Consider the following 17,107-nt stretch of genomic DNA (forward strand, 5'->3'; position numbering starts at 1 on the left):
CAGAAATGGTGCTTATCTTAATTTATTGCAAAAATGCTGACTGACTGAGCTTTAACGAAAATGTTTAAAATCAATCTATAAAAATGTCGAGGAGAGGATGGCCTTAGAGTCAAGTGCAAAAATTTGTGCATTAGAAGCACTAACACGCTTTTTTTAAAAAAGTATTTTATTTATTTAATTTTTAAGAGCGATGCAGAGAGAGAAAGACACAGAGAGAAACACCAGAGCACTGCTCAGCTCTGGTTTATGGTGGTGCAGGGGATTGAACCTGGGACTGTGGAGCCTCAGACATGAGAGCCTCCTTGCATAACCATTATGCTATCTACCCCCACCCTGTAACAGACTTCTAAAGGGCCTTGCTCTAACTCGAGGATACTGTGATATGGGCCTAGGACCCCAACCCTTTGACAGGAATAGAGACTGGGGGACACAATGACTAAAGGCTAGGCCAGGCATCAATTGTTGACTGACCTCATTTCCTCTGTTGAAACCCTGCCTATCCTCCACCCCACAGCTGCTTCACAATTTGTGAGCACTGTGAATTCCAGAACCAAGACACACCCAAGCTTCAGTGTCAGGACAGAGCTGTGTCCTGCAGCCAATAGGAAGTACTATGGGATTACGGTATCTACTCTCTCAGATTATAGTGGCCACTTCGACACTCTATTAGCTGGGTAACTGGGAATGTGGCCTCATATGCATCTTTCATAGTCACTCTCCACCACTCCCTCCCCCCTTCCCTACTGTGACATCTAACACAACTCTCCCAGCTTCCCTGACCTGGGATATGCAAAGTAGAGGCTTCTCTAAGGCAAGTGTTGAGTTTGAAGTGCACATTGAAAACAGCGGCATTGAGATGGACTTGAACTGAAAGTTGTTGAGCCAGTGGGGATGTAGGGCTTATCTGGGGCAGAGCTCATGAAGCAGATGAAAGTAGAGTGAGTTTGGGGAGGAGGACAGGGCTCTATAGAGGACAGCTGTTCTTCATTACTGAAGCACTCCCATCTTCTGGACCCCATCTGGTGCTCTTTACTGCTTCATGTGAACCCCCATATCTTCCACAGCACACAGAAGCTGAGAAGGCATCCTAGAAGAACAGAGTTGGAGAGAGCATGGGAAACTGTCCTATGAAGAAAGGGAGAAAGAATTGCAGACAATGTCCAAGTCTACAAGAATTACTTGCTTAGAAGAACCAGCTGTTCCCCATAAATGATGAATACAGAATAAGAAGAAACAAACCCAAAGGATTATGATATATTTTTTAATGATTTTTTAATGAGTGAAAGAAAGACCAGAGTACTGCTCCACCATCCATGGAGTTCCACTTAAGTTTTTTTTATTTTAATTATTAACTTTTGTGAGTGTGTGTGTGTGTGTGTGTGTGTGTGTGTGTGAGAGAGAGAGAGAGAGAGAGAGAGAGAGAGAATGTGTGTCTTTTTGTCTTTGTTGCTCATCTATGGTGCTGGGGATCAAAGCCAGAGTTTCACACATGCAAGAAGTGTGCTCTGATGCAGAACCTCCTCCCACTTCCCTAGCCCACCAAAGTTTTAAAATTTGGATTTGGATATTCAAAAGGATTTTTCATCTGTGTTCAGTTTATTTAATTTATTTATTTATTGCCACCAGGGTTACTGCTTAGGTTCGGTGCTGGCACTATGAATCTACCACTCTTGGGGGCCATTTTTATCTCGTTCTTTCTTTTATTTCTATTTTATTTGATAGAAAGAGAAATTGAGGAGGGAGAAGATAGAGAGGAATAAAGAAAGATAAAGACCTATAGGCCTGCTTCTTCATCAGTCTTGAAGCTTCCACCCTGCAGTTAAAGAGTGGGATCTCAGACCTGGGTTCTTGCACATGGTGATGTGTGTGCTCAACCAAGTGCACTGCTCTCTGGTCCCCAGGACTGGACAATTTGACCATACTGTGAGTACTGAGTTTAAGCACTACTCTTGACACCAGGGTAGAATCTGTAGTGGCAACATGCAAACCCCACACTTGATTTAAAGCTTTGCTGTTATGATTTAAAAGTGGGGGGGGGGACAGAAGGTAGTACAACCAGTTAAGCTCACATGGCACAAAGTGCAAAGAACAGTGTAAGGATTTGGGTTTGAGTCCCCGGCTCCCCACTTACAGGGGGTTGCTTCACAAGTGGTGAAGCAGGTCTGTAGGTGTCTATCTTTCTCTCCCCATCTTTGTCTTTCCATCTTCTCTCGATTTCTCTTGTCCTATCCAACAACAATGACAGTAGCAACAACAACAACAATAATAAAAACAGCAACAATAAACAACAAGGGCAACAAAAGGGGAAAAAGTGGGGGCTAGGAGGTAGCAACATGGTTTAAGCACACATGACTGAAGTGCAAGGACTGGCGTAAGGATCTAGGCTCAAATCCCGGCTCCCCAACTGAAGGGGAAGGTTGCTTCATGGATGTTGAAGCAGATCTGCAGATGTCTTTCTCTCCCCCTCTCTGTCTTCCCCTCTTCTCTTGATTTCTCTCCATTCTGTCCAACAACAGCAAGGGCAACAAATTGGGAAAAATGGCATCCAGGAGCTGTGGATTCATAGTGCAAGCACTGAGTCCCAGCAATAACCCTGAAGGCAAAAAATAAAAAAGTTTTATTCATTTATTAATGATAGAGAGGAGAGAGAAAGAGAACCAGAGTATCACTTTGGTACATGCAATGCTGAGGAAAGAACTCAGAACCTCATGCTTTGAAGTCCAGAGCACCAGTCACTAAACTACCTCCTACACCTTAAAATTCTTAATAGTGCTTGAGCAAAGGACCAAGCACTTTCATTTTGCTTGAGGGGCCCACAAATTACATAGCTGGTTCTACACTAGGATGAGTAGAAATAAAGCTGGGGGGGGTGAGGGTTAGCAGAAGATGAGCTTTGCTTCACTTAAATTTCAGAATGGGAAATTTAGATCAGACAAGCCTGAAGAGTTTTAAACATATGAAATGTGAAAACAGAACAGGGTACCCGGACTGGAAGAACTACGGGTCTCCTTTAGGAAAGACATGGGTCAGATGCCTCTAAGTTCTGTTTATTTATCAGTTCAACACAGAGGAGAGTTTCAGCCTTACGAGCTGAGCTTGCTTGCTTGCCTGCCAGCTTGTTTGTTTTGTTTTGTTCTGGTTTGTTTTACTAGAGCACTGATCAACTATGGCTTTTGGTTGTGCTAAGGATTGAAATTGAAAACTCTGGTGCTGCAAGCATGAACCCACAGGCTGAATTTTGCCTAAAGGAAGAGGAACTTATCTCTTTAAGTCTCCTTCATCAGAGGGTGAAAGAGTCCAGTGTCCTAAAAAGAGTAAACCTGGGTTTCATTTCTATAGTACATCCATGGGCCTCAGTTTCCTCCTCTGTACACTTTGGGGTCTAAACTGATATTACCAAATTGCTCCCAGTTTTGTTTTTGTTTTTTCCCACAGTCAAGGTCTCATGCATGAACAATTTCAATGCTCCTGGGCTGACATTTTTTGTGGCACTCCCTTTTAGTGCTGGAACTCAAACCTGGGCTGCACACATGGCAGCAAAGCATGTGCCCTATCCAGTAAGCTGTCTCTCTGGCCCACCCAGTCCTATATAATCGTTGACTCTAAGGTTCAGGAACACCAGCTGGTTCCACAGCTCAGATCAGAAAGGCAAAGTGGGGAGTTTGGGTGGTAACGCAGTAGGTCAATCACAAGTGGCTGGTGACAAGGTTTGAGAAGCTAAGAGGACAGAGTCCTGTCCAGCATCTCAGGAAAAGCCTGGTAGTTGGGGGCAGACTGCTAGACTCTGAGCCACTTCTTGCTTCCTTCCACCTCTTGTTCTGTGGATGGGTTCATCCGCTTCTTGCCCACCCTCAGCCCTCAGTATGACTTATCTCAGGGTGGAAACTCTTGAGGAAGGAGTGGTGTGTCAGGACAGGAACCTGAGGTCACACAGTGCCATGTATATACTTGGAGAGAGGTACGAGCCCATGTACCATGCAGAAGCTGCTCCACTCCAACCCACTACCTACTGACCCCTAGATGCCTCCCTCACCTTCCACTTGCCTTTTGGAGATTCTTTCATCTGTCAAACTGTCCCACTCCTCGCACCCCCTGTGGAAAGCAAGGCCTCAAACTTGGGATGACAGACCCTGTGTATGAAGTTCAGCTCCCAGATCTCACTCTCTCTCTCTCTCTCTCTCTCTCTCTCTCTGTCTCTCTTTTAACTTGACCACTGATGAGCTCTGGCTTATAGTGGTATGGGAGACTGAACCTGGGACTTTGGAGCCTTAGGCATAAGAGTCTCTTTGCATAACCATTATGCTATTTACCCTGCCCCTAGATCCCAGATCTCTTTTCATTCATTCATTCATTCATTCATTCATTCATTCATTCATTCATTATTGTATAGAGACAGAGAAGAATTGAGAGGGGAAGGGAAGACAGACACACACAGAGAGACACACCTGTAGTCCTGCTCCACCGCTCTTGAAGATTTCCTCCTGTAAGTGGGGACCAGGGGTTTGAACCTGCAACCTTGAGCACTGCAATGTGTGTGCTTAACCAGGTGTGCCATCACCTGGTCCCTGCTTGCAGATCTCTTAAAGGAACTGCTAATTCCTCTCTGCCAAATCCTCAGGATAAAAGCAAAATATCTATGAAAGTCCTCTACCAGCTGAGAAACTCACAGCTTGAGTGGAGGGAGGAAGAGGAACTGAGCAGGGTGGTGGGAGCAAGAGCATGAACCAGGAGTCAGGAGGTGGAAGGCCAGGGAGTAGAGACCTCTGTTTCCTTAACTGTTCATGGTAGATTTTTGTGAAGGGAAGGGGGGGATGATTTTTAGGCCAGGGATTTAACCCAGAGGTTTGTAAAAGCAAATGATATTCTCAATCACTGAGCTACACCAATGGCCCACAACATCTGTTTGTTTGTTTTGTTTTTGTTTTTTTCCTGTCTTGTTTTCTTTTATTTACTAGTGAGCTAGAGAACCAAAGCATCATTCTAGCATATGCAATGCTGGGAATCAAACTCAGGACCTCATGCTTGCGAGTCTAGTACTTTATCTACTGCACCACCTCCAGGGCCAGCCTCCTCATCTGTTTAAAGATGAGTACTAAGTGCTGCTTCTCTTACTGATAGTTACTGAGGCATTGAAACACAGGTGGATGGATAGCTACTGCAGAGGACTTTGAGGTATAGGTGGCCATTGTAAAAACAATCAGATAAGTCCTAAATAAATTTGGGATATAAGAAGTGAATCAGATTCTGCAGATGGTTTAGATGAGAAGCAGCTGTACCCACCTCTTTCTGGAGCCAACTTCTTCTCAGAGTTTCTCTGGCATTGTTCTCAAAGCTCTAAAGAACATGTTTATACTGCTATCACTAGAGATGTTTTCAGATCTATTGGAGTAGAATTGACAAATAAAGTTGAAAATTAATTAATGCGAAGATGGCTAGAGTCTACAGTCACCACCAGAGCTCACTCTTCCTATAGTTTAAAGGTGTGTCACTTTTTCCCAACCTCTCCCTACCTCTCCACCCTGCAGTTTCTGGTGGCCACTTTTCTATTTCCAGTTTCCATGAGTTAGACTGTTGTTAGATTGAACGTATGTAAGAAATACTATTTAGTATTTGGTTTTCTGTCATCTCTAGATTTAACAGCATCATGCATTATTCAAAAATTCAGAATTCAAGTCATTCAGAATATCTTTCTTCTCCCTCCCTTATTATTGACTATCATGCCATGATTTTATCAATTTCAATAATAAATCTTTGGCCCCTGTTCTAGAGTCATGCAGGAACTCTTGATACTTCACTAATAATAGGTAGTATTGCTCCCATCCTGATGCAGAGACAAAATTTTGCTGCAATACATGAAGAAATGTCTAACTAACCAAGGTGAGTTAGTTGTTGAGGAAATTCTCTTCAGCTCAGGAGAAAGAGGATGACTTGAGAGTTTGCTGAGCATTATGGGTAGCACAGGCATTCCTGAAAGCAGCAAGGCCTTGGGCATGCCTGTGGGAAAGGTAGGGACAAGAGTTTCTGGTGTGAGGGTGGCAGAGTTGACCAGCAAGGGCTTAGCGAGCTGACAGGCTTTTGGGTATTACCGAGAAAGACTTGCTGGGGGTCAGGTGGTGATGCACCTGCTTGAATGCACATGTTACCATGTTCAAAGACCTGTGTTTGAACCCCTGTTCCACCTGAAAGAGGGGGGATGCTTCACAAGCAGTGGAGCAGGTCTGCAGTTATCTTTTTTTCCCTCTCTCTCCTTCTCTATCTCCCCCTCTCCTTTCAATTTCTTTCTGTCCTATCAAATAAAATAGAAAGGAAAGAAATGGCTGCGAGGAATGATGGATTAGTAGTGCCAGCATCCAGCCTCAGTGATAACCCTGTCAGCAATTAAGGAGAGAGAGAGAAAGAGAGAGAGAGAGAGAGTCGGAGCACCTTACTGCTGGAGAGAGAGACTGAAGGGCAAAAGGTGATCACCCCTAATTTGGACAGGGCCAGGGTTCCCAGGATTTGAAGGTAGATAATGTCTTGAGCTGGGAGACTGTTTAAAGAACTGGGCGGCTGGGTGAGGCCAGAGGCCAGCGGGATTTCCTTCAGCTCCAGTCACTCGGGTGGGTGGGACCGGATTGCTGGAGCAGGACACAGGAATCTGCCTTTGTTTCCAGCTGGAGGGGAAATGCCACAGGTCCTGCCCCTTTCCTACCCCTCCAGCATCCGTGCCCAGGCTGTGCCCTCCCCAGCACAGAGGACCTGCCCCAGCATTCTGTGGCCTCTAGGACCACCCACCCACCCATAGCCCACTGCCCCTTCCTCCCCCCCCACCCAGATGGAGGACATGCAGATTAGGGGTTTTCAAGGCTAGAGTAAATTGTTGCAAAGCATGATTTAGTCAACCTGCTCACCTCTTTTTTTTTCTCAGTCATGTGACTCTTCATAGTTAAAGTAGACATCCAATTCTGAAAGAGCTCGGGACAAGACTTGACCCTCCCTCGATCACTCTAACTCTTTCTCCAAACTGTTAGGGTAAGGAGCCGGAGTGAGGATGCAAAGTGGTGAGAGGAAGGGAGCCCAGGTAATAGGGGAACTTGTCTTTGTTTTGTCCTTAGACAGTTAGTGTGTGTTTGTGTATCTGTGTGATGGCATGTGTTTGATTGTGTGTGTGTGTGTGTGTGTGTGTCCGTCCTCTCTGTGTAACTAGGACTTGGCCATGGAGTTATGTGAGAAGAGCTAATTGTATGTTTACATGTACTAACACCTCTGTGACAATGATCAAAGTTTCTGGGTCCACCCAACTCAAACCTTGCCTTCAGGTCTCCCTTTAGATATAATATCTTCTCTAGCCAGGCAAGTAATGTCTGCTGTGAGGAAAAGGAAAGAGGTGAGCAGGTCTGGTTCTTCCCCATGAATCCTGGCCCAGTGGGTTCCCGGGCAGAGCAGGCCAGTATCTGTCAGGAAAAATTCCTCAGGGGTTGGGATGATGAAGTGGTTGAGGACACACAGAGAAATGTGGGCCTAGGTGTGGCTGGCCAGTGGCTGATTTGGAAGCATATGTGTATTTACAACCATCTGGAAGTGAGACTCTGTCACGAAATCATCTGTCCAGGTGCTTCAGCCTCAGGGCAGGGTCCACAAATAAATAAGACCCCACCAGTCCTTCTCTCTCCACCACAGACATGAACTCCCTTGCCTTCTCCTCACCCAGCAGCATTTTCTGTGGGTTTTCTCTGGAATAACTGGGGGCACTGCCATTCCTGGAATCAAAATGGCCCATTATAGTGCACAAAGACACTGGTTCAAGGCCTTGGTCCCCACCTGCAGGAGGAGAAACTTCAAGAGTGATGAAACAGTGCTCCAGGTGTCTCTGTCTCTCTGCTGCTCCATCTTCCCCCTTCCCTCTCAATTTTGGTCTCTATTCAAAATAAGTAAAATATATTTAAAAATAAAATAGTATTTAATTTTGTTAAGAAAAGTATCTGGGAGTCAGGTGGTAGCGCAGCGGGTTAAGTGCACATAGGGCAAAGAACAAGGACAGACCAGCATAAGGATCCCGGTTCAAGCCCCCGGCTCCCCACCTGCAGGGGAGTCACTTCACAAGTGGTGAAGCAGGTCTGAAGGTGCCTATCTTTCTCTCCCCCTCTTTGTCTTCCCCTCCTCTCTCCATTTCTCTCTGTCCTATCCAACAACAACAACATCAATAACAACAATAATGACTACAACAATAAAACAACAAGGGCAACAAAAGGGAAATGAATAAATAAATAAATGTTTAAAAAATAAGTTAACCTCTTTTTAAAAAAAAAAAAAAGAAAAAAAGTAGAAGAGAGAACCAAAGCATCACTCTGGCACGTGCAATGTCTGCATCAAACTCAGGACCACATGCTTGAGGATTTAGCACTTCAGCTATTGTGCCACCTCCTGGACCACTTAAACTATTTAAACTATTTATTTGTGACAAAGAGAAAGTGCAAGAGAGGAGGGGAAGACAGGAGACCAGAGCACTGCTCAACTCTGACATAAGGCAGTACCAGGAGTTGAACCTGTAGACTCTAGGGCCTTCGACATACAAATTGGTGCTCAAACAGGTTAAATTATCTCCCCAGACCAAAATATTATTATTATTATTATTATTATTATTATTATTATTATTATTATGCCTCCAGGGTTATTTCTGGGGCTTGGTGCCTGCACTATAAATGCACTACTCTTGGAGGCCATTTTTGTTGCCCTGTTGTTATTGCTCTTGCTATTATAGCTGTTGTTGTTAGATAGGATAGAAAAGTCAAGAAAGGAAGGCAAGACAGAGAGAGGGAGAGAAAGATAGACACATGCAGATCTGCTTCACCACTTGTGAATCGACTGCCCTGCAGGTGGGGAGTGGGGACTGGAACCAGGATTCTTAAGCCCATCTTTGTGCTTTGCACCATATGCACTTAACCCGCTGTGCTACAGCTGTGCTACAGTCCAGCCCCCAGATTTTTTTTTCAGACAAAAAGGAAGGGGTGAGAGAGAGAGAGAGAGAGAGAGAGGAAACAAGGTGCTGGTTAGAGTGGTGCACATGCTTAGGCGAACATAGTATAAAGTATAAAGTGCAAGAACCAGCACAAGGATCTGGGTTCAAGACCAGGGGGAACGCTTCACAAGTGGTGAAACAGGTCTACAGTCGTCTTTCTCTATCCCAATCTCCTTGTCTTCTCTCAATTTCTCTCTGTCCCATCCAATAGGATGGGGGGAGGAAATGTCTTCTAGAAGCAGTGGATTCATAGTGTTGTCACCGAGCCCCAGTGATAATCCCAGAGGCAAAATAGAGAGGAGAGAGAGAGAGAGAGACCAGAGCACTACTCTGGCTTATGATGGTGCCAAGGAATGAACCTGGAACTTTGGGGACTTCAGGCATGCAAATCCTGTGTTCTAACAGATTTCCCTCACCTGTGAACTCAGTCATTTTCTATACATGTGTACTGAGCTTATATGGTCTGGTTTCTGAGCCAAAGGCTAAGGAGACAGACAGAGTTTCTATACCCATAGGAATTACGGGAGGGTTCCCCTGATGTCCCACCCTCCAAGCCTGACTGATATCCTAGTGTGTGTCAGGACAGTCACCCTGCTGTCCCTCTGCAGGAGTCCTGTCTGTGGTGCAGTCTGGTAGAGAATGTGCTCAGGATATGCCTGAAGATGCACCAGAATAGGATCTTTGAAGCACAGGGGATCCTGCAGGTTCCAAGAATGCATCCACTGGCCTCCTCCACAGAGCTGCCCCTTCAGACCCCTTCTTTGCCAGTGACAGCTCAGTACAATAACAAGGGTTGCTGGGCTGGGGAGATAGCATAATTGTTCTGCAAAGAGACTCTCATACCTGAGGTTCCAAATTCCCAGGTTCAATCCCCTGTACCATCACAAACCAGAGCTGAATAGTGCTCTGGTTAAAAAAATGAATAAATGGGAGTCGGGCTGTAGTGCAGCGGGCTAAGCGCAGGTGGCGCAAAGCACAAGGACCGGCATAAGGAGCCCGGTTCGAACCCGGCTCCCCACCTGCAGGGGAGTCGCTTCACAGGCGGTGAAGCAGGTCTGCAGGTGTCTATCTTTCTCTCCTCCTCTCTGTCTTCCCCTCCCTTCTCCATTTCTCTCTGTCCTATCCAACAACAACAACAATAATAACTCCAACAATAAAACAACAAGGGCAACAAAAGGGAATAAATAAATAAAATAAATATAAAAAAAAATTGGGGGTCGGGCGGTGGCGCAGTGGGTTAAGCGCATGCGGCGCAAAGCGCAGGGACCGGCGTAAGGATCCCGGTTTGAGCCCCCGGCTCCCCACCTGCAGGGGAGTCGCTTCACAGGCGGTGAAGCAGGTCTGCAGGTGTCTGTCTTTCTCTCCCCTTCTCTGTCTTCCCCTCCTCTCTCCATTTCTCTCTGTCCTGTCCAACAAAGAATTGCGTCAACAAGGGCAATAATAATAACCACAACGAAGCTACAACAAGGGCAACAAAAGGGGGGAAAAATGGCCTCCAGAAGCGGTGGATTCATGGTGCAGGCACCGAGCCCAGCAATAACCCTGGAGGAGGAAGAAAAAAAAAATATATATATATATATAAAAATTTTTAATGAATGAATAAATAAATAAATAAATAAATAAATAAATAAATAAATAAATATGACTTTCCTGGAGCCAGGTGGTGGTGCATCTGGTTGAGCTAACATGTTACAATGTGCGAGGACCCAGGTTTCAGCCCCTGGTCCCCACCAGCAGAGGGAAAGCTTTGCAAATGGAGAGGCAGAGCTGCAGGTGTCTCTCTGTCTCTCATATACTCTATTTCCCCTTCCCTCTCGATTTCTGGCCATGTCCATTCAATAAATAAATAAAGATAATAAAAAAGAAATAAAAAATAAAGTTGTGTTACATAATGGAATACTATGAGTCATTAAAAAAAAAAAAAAAGACTTTCCTGTCTGAGGCAGCAAAGATTCCAGGTTCAATCCCCAGCACCATTGTAAGCCAGAGCTGAGCAGCACTATAGTAAAAATAAATAAATACATACATACAATGACTGCTACTTCCTGGATGTTGACCATGTGCTCAGTGCCTTGCTGAGATGAATTGAAGGGGCCCTTGGTCACAGAGATGTTAAAAGGCAGAGGCAGGACCCAACCCAGGACAGAGGAGGGTGGCTTTACTGAGGCCAGTGTGCACAACCAGGGCATTTGTCTTGGTTGTGATCAAAATCTTTGCTGACAGGAACTCAGATTGGAAATTTCTAGACTGGCTGGAGGCGGGGAGAAGCTGAGATGTTAATGGAGAGGTTAGCAGACTGAAAGACTGTCAAGACCTGTTAGGGGATTCGAGGATTATGATTTGACCGGGGAGGAAAGGACCTGAGCAATAGTTCACTGGGTAGAAAACCTGCATTGCCACATGTGCTGCCCAAGTTGGAGCCCCAGAACCACGAGGATGATGGTACAGCAAAAGAGGAAAGTTTGGTGTTGTGGTGTCTGTCTCCCCTCCCCCCTCCCCCCTTTTTAACCAGAACATGCTCAGCTCAAATTTATGGGGGGGGGGGGCTTGAGCCTGGTTTTTTTGAGCATCAGGCTAGAAAGTCTCTTTGCATAACCATTATGCTATCCCTCCCAACCTGTCTCCCCACTATGGAAATGAAAAAGTGAACCAAAGAAGTGAAATCATGCTCATATGAAGCTCTTTTCCAGGAAAAAAGAAGGAAGGAAGGAAGGAAGGAGAAGGGAAGGAAGGAGGGAGGGAGGGAGGGAGGGAGGGAGGGAGGGAGGGAGGGAGGGAGGGAACTCACTAGACTAAAAGCCAAGGTTTCTCTAGATGCCCTGAAAATGGTATGATCTGGAAGAGGTGGGTTTTCTCCAAGGTGAAGAAGCTTGGCTCCCTCTGCTGGAATATGTTATTCAGCCCGGGTGCCCGGGCCCTGCAGTCTGTTCCTCCCAAAGCACACCCACTATACCCAGCAAAGAGGGAGACTCACTGGAGCCTAGTCCTCTGGGCCTGTGGATGTGCTCTCCCCCTCACACTTGTAAACTTCAAGTCAGTTGGAAGTGAGAGGGAGAAGCTGAGAGAGAAGTTGCTGCTACAGTGGGAAGGGCACAGGCTCCCAGGTCTCTCAGGCCTGAGCTCCAAGCACCACTCAGCAATCAGCCATCAGTCACCAACCTTCATGGTCTCCATTTCCTCAACTGTATGGTAGGAAGCTTGTGTGGATTAACCAGGATCATGATGGCACTGATAAAGCCAGACAGAGGAGGAAGTGCTGCATCTGTGAATGATCTCCATTCTAGATATTGAGAGAGCCTTGGGGCACAGAAAGGTCCAAAGTCACAAGCCAATTCCCAGGTTGAAGCTTATAACCACCCTGCTTTTTGGAACCTGTAGATGTAGTTTATTCCCCTTTCTGCAAAACCCATGCCAGGGCTGGTTTCTGCAATGGGTGTGGGGAGTAGGATGGGGACTCTAGCTCCATCCCAGAGAACCCAGGCAGTTCCAAGTCAGTCTTCCAAGCCTTTCCAAACCCTCTCAACTCTTGGTAGTACTTTACAGTTTACAGAGTCTTTCTTTTTTAAAAAATTTATTTAATTTATTAAATATTTATTTTTCCCTTTTGTTGCCCTTGTTTTTTTATTATTGTTGTAGTTATTATTATTGTTGTAATTGATGTTGTCATTATTAGATAGGACAGAGAGAAATGGATAGAGGAGGGGAAGACAGAAAGGGGGAGAGAAAGACACATGCAGACTTGCTTCACCGCCTGTGAAGCGACTCCCCTGCAGGTGGGGAGCCCGGCGCTCGTGCCAGGGGCTCCTCGAACCGGGATTCTTACACCAGTCCTTGCACTTGCGCAGTGTGCTCTTAACCCACCCAACCACTACTACTCAGCTTTCTTTCTTTCTTTCTTTCTTTCTTCCTTCCTTCCTTCCTTCCTTCCTTTCTTACTTCTTTCTTTCTCTCTTTCATTCTCTCTATTTTTTTTTTTTTTTGTTTACACAGTTAGGGGCTCAGTGCCTGCACTACAAATCCACTGCTCCTGGAGGCCATTTTTCCCAGTTTTGCTGCCCTTGTTATTATTATTGATGTTTTTGCTTCTGTTGCCATTGGATAGGACAGAGAGAAATCAAGAGAGGAGGGGAAGATGGGGGTGGGATGAGGACAAAGAAAGACACCTGCTGACCTGATTCACTGCTTGTGAAGCGACCTCCCCTGCAGGAGGGGAGCCAGGGACTCGAACAAGGATCTTTATGACGGTCCTTGTGCTTCACTTCATGTATGCTTAACCCGCTGCGCTACTGCCTGGTCTCCAGAGTTTTTCATTTTAAAATTTTATTTATTAAGAAAAAACTATTTATTTCTCTTCTTTTGATAGAAGGTGGAGAGAGAGAGAGAGAGAGGAGAGATACCTGCAGTACCTCCCTACCTGCAGGTGGGAACAGGGGCCTTGAACCTGAGTCCTTGCTCATAGTAATAGGTGTGCTCTACAGAGCCTTTTCCCACATGTTATCTACTTTTCTTTCCAGTAGGTTTGTTTCTTCCCCCAGCCCCCCATTAAATTATGCATCTCCCTTGCACACGTGATGCTGAGGATCAAACTCAGGACCTCATGTTTGAGAGTCCAATATTTTATTCACTCTGCTACCCCACTCCCACTTAACAGATGAGAAAAAGAAGAAAAGACGAACAAGTGCACAATTCAGGGTCACACAGGCAGGAGATGGCCAAAGGAGCTGACCTGTGGCTCCATCGCTGTCCAACATCACTGTCCGCAGACATTTCTGGGAGAAATCATACACGAGCTCTGCCAGTCATGTTCAGCTCTCTGTGTGTCTTCTTCTAATAAAATTACCTTTTTAAAAATTTGTTCAATATTTGGTAACTATGAATAAAAGGTAAGGATGCTTTGTGCAGAGTTCAAAATAATTTATGTAGGGAGCCCATTCCTAATGGGATGGGGCATAGCTTTCCACCGTTTAAGCCTGAGCTTCCAAGGAGTACTATTAGGGGTCTACCCAGGGGAGGGAAGGGGCTTGCAGAGAAGCCTCATGGACACCATCTTAGACAGGTGACCAAGGTTGACCTAAGTGTGATAAGTCATGTTCACAGCATGGGCCCTTGATATGACCTGATAAGAAGGGCAGGCTACCTCTACAGTCCTCCTGACAACTCATCATCACTGTCCAATCATGGGGGAACGAACAGGGGAATCACAATGAAGGGACTCCCTCTGAAACACCTGATCAGTGTATTCAAAGCTCCAAAGATCAGTATTTCCTTTTCTTTTTTCTTTCTCTCTTTCTTTTCTTTCTTTATCTTATTTATTTATTTATTTATTTACTTATTGATACAGAGTGGGAGAGATAGAAAGGGAGAAAAAAGGAGAAAGAAGAAGAGAGCTCTCTGCAGCACTAATTCACCACTCATGAAGCTTCTCCCATGCAGCTGTGGACCAAGGGCTTAAACCAGGATCCTTGGGCATGAAACTGTGTACCCTGTGCCCTAGACACTACCAGGTCCTTCAGAAATCAGTATTTTCAAATTTCAGTATTTCAAAGATGTTGAGGTCATGAGGAACAAAGAAAATGTGAGAAAGTGCCACAGTTAAGAGGAAACCAGAGACAGGACAACGAAACAAAATGTGGTATCCTGAGTAGAAAAGGGACGTCAGGTACAAACTAAGTAACTTTGAGTAAAGCAGGAGCTTTATTTATTTTTAAAAATTTATGTGGTCTGGGAGGTGGCATAATGGATAAAGTGTTGGATTCTCAAGCATGAGGTCCTGAGTTTAATTCCCAGCAGCACATGTATCAGAATGATGTCTGGTTATTTCTCTCTCTCCTTCTAGCTTCCTGAAAAATAAATAAAACCTAAAAAAAATAAATTATTTATGTATTAATGAAGGGGAGAGAGAGAAGCGTAAGTGAGACAGAACAAGGGCATCACTCTGGCACATGTAATGCCAGGAATAGGAGTTGGGGCCTCATGCTTGTAAGTCCAACACTTTGGCAACTGTACCACCTCCTAGCCTGCATGTATGAACTTATTAATAATTATATATTGGTGGGAGTCGGGCAGTAGCGCAGCGGCTTAAGCGCACGTGGCACAAAGGGCAAGGACAAAGGGCAAGGACGGGTAGAAGGATCCCGGTTCGAGCTCCAGGCTTCCCACCTGCAGGGGAGTCGCTTCACAAGCAGTGAAGCAGGTCTGCAGGTGTCTATCTTTCTCTCCCCCTCTTTGTCTTCCCCTCCTCTCTCCATTTCTCTCTGTCCTATCCAACAATGACGACATCAACAATAACAATAATAACCACAACAAGGCTAAAACAACAAGGGCAACAAAAGGGGAAAAAATGGCCTCCAAGAGCAGTGGATTCATGCTGAGCCACAGCAATAACCCTGGAGGCAAAAAATAAATTACATATTAATACTGGTTCTTTAATTATAACAAATGTATTATACTCATATTAATAATAGAGGAAATGGCAAGGGATTTATACAATCCCTCTGCACTATTTTCACAAGTTTTTGCTAAATCTAAGCTGTTTTTAAAAGTACAGATTCGAGGCTTGGGTGGTAGCACAGCGGGTTAAGTGCACATGGAGTGAAGCGCAAGGACTAGAGTTAAGGATCCAGGTTCCAGACCCCGGCTCCCCACCTGCGGGGGGGGGGGGGGGTTGCTTCACAAGCAGTGAAGCAGGTCTTCAGGTGTCTTTCTCTCCCATTCTGTCTTCCCTCCTCTCTCCTTTTCTCTGTCCTATCCAATAACAACAACAGTAGTAACAACAACAGCAATAACAACAACAACAAGGGCAACAAAAATGGGAAAAAATAGCCTCCAAGAGCAGTGGATTAGTAGTGCAGACACCGAGTCCCAGCAATAACCCTGAAGGCAAAAAAAATAGAAAAGTACAGGCTCAGGGAGTCTGGCATAGCGCAGCGGATTAAGCAGATGTGACGCAAAGCGCAAGGACCAATGTAAGGAATTCACTTCGAGGCTCCGGCTCCCCACCTGCAGAGGAGTCGCTTCGCAGGCGGTGAGGCAGGTCTGCAGGTGTCTACCTTTCTCTCCCCCTCTCTGTCTTCCCCTCCTCTCTCCATTTCTCTCTGTCCTACCCAACAACGACGACATCAATAACAACATTGACTACAACAATAAAAAAAAACAAGGGCAACAAAGGGAATAAATAAAATAAAAGTACAAGCTCACAGATAAAAGAAAATTAAAAAGAAAAAGAAAAAATAAAGAAAATAAAACAACAAAAGAGAGTAAAATAAATTTTAAAAATGAAAAACAAAAAAAGTACAGGTTCAGAAAGATATTAAAATGAAAACTCTCCCTCCTATGGTCAGTATTATTATTATTATTATCATCATCTGCCTTTAGGAATATCACTGTGCCAGCACTACGAAGCCTCTGCTCCTGGCAGCCATTTTTATTATCTAGGACAGAGAGAAATGGAGAGAGCAGAGGGAAATAGGGAGAAAGAAAGATAGACACCTCCAGACCTGCTTCACCATTTGTGAAGTGTCACCCCTGCAGGTTAGGAGTCAGAAGCTCAAACCCCAATCCTTGTGCAGGTCCTTGCACTTAGTACTATGCGTGCTTAATGGGGTGTGCCACTGCCTGGCCCCCAATCTACATTCTTTCTTTAAAAAAAAGGAAGAAAAATAAGAAAACTTGTAAATGAGGTAAAAGAAAAATGCTGTCCTGACAAAGCTATTTTAGATCACTGCCTACTAGCCCCACCTATGGGTCAAGTAGGGTAAGTCACTTTATTTGACATGTTTACTACTGATTAGGATTCAGAAGGTCCTCACTGTAGAAGACTGATAAATTGAAATTATTTTTGCATGCAAGAAAAAAAAAGGTATGGTTTTATTGCCAAGTATAAATTAATATTTTTGTATCAGATTTTGCAATCTTAGTCCAGCGGTTTTTTTTTTTGAATGTCAGTAAAAGTTTTCATTTCACCTTTTGATTTATCCTGTTGGAACACATATTAAGAGGTTGAATTTAAGCCAGGGAGTGGCACACCAGGCTAAATGCATTTAGTGCGAAGTGCAGGGACCCAAGCAAGGATCCTGGTTCGATCCCCCGGCTCCCCACCTGCAAGGGGGT

The 17,107-nt window shown here is 44.9% G+C and overlaps 1 long non-coding RNA gene across 1 annotated transcript; it reads right to left on the reverse strand.

The window, feature by feature from the left end:
* Positions 1-1,106: 1,106 nt before the first annotated feature.
* Positions 1,107-13,330, reverse strand: LOC132539321 (uncharacterized). The gene is made up of 3 exons (XR_009550572.1): positions 12,158-13,330; positions 5,281-5,379; positions 1,107-2,225 (listed from the first exon to the last, which is right to left on the reverse strand). It is a non-coding gene; the product is annotated as an uncharacterized LOC132539321 (long non-coding RNA).
* Between the last annotated feature and the right edge of the window lie 3,777 nt (positions 13,331-17,107).

Source organism: Erinaceus europaeus, chromosome 7, assembly GCF_950295315.1.
Source record: "Erinaceus europaeus chromosome 7, mEriEur2.1, whole genome shotgun sequence".
NCBI lineage: Eukaryota > Metazoa > Chordata > Mammalia > Eulipotyphla > Erinaceidae > Erinaceus > Erinaceus europaeus.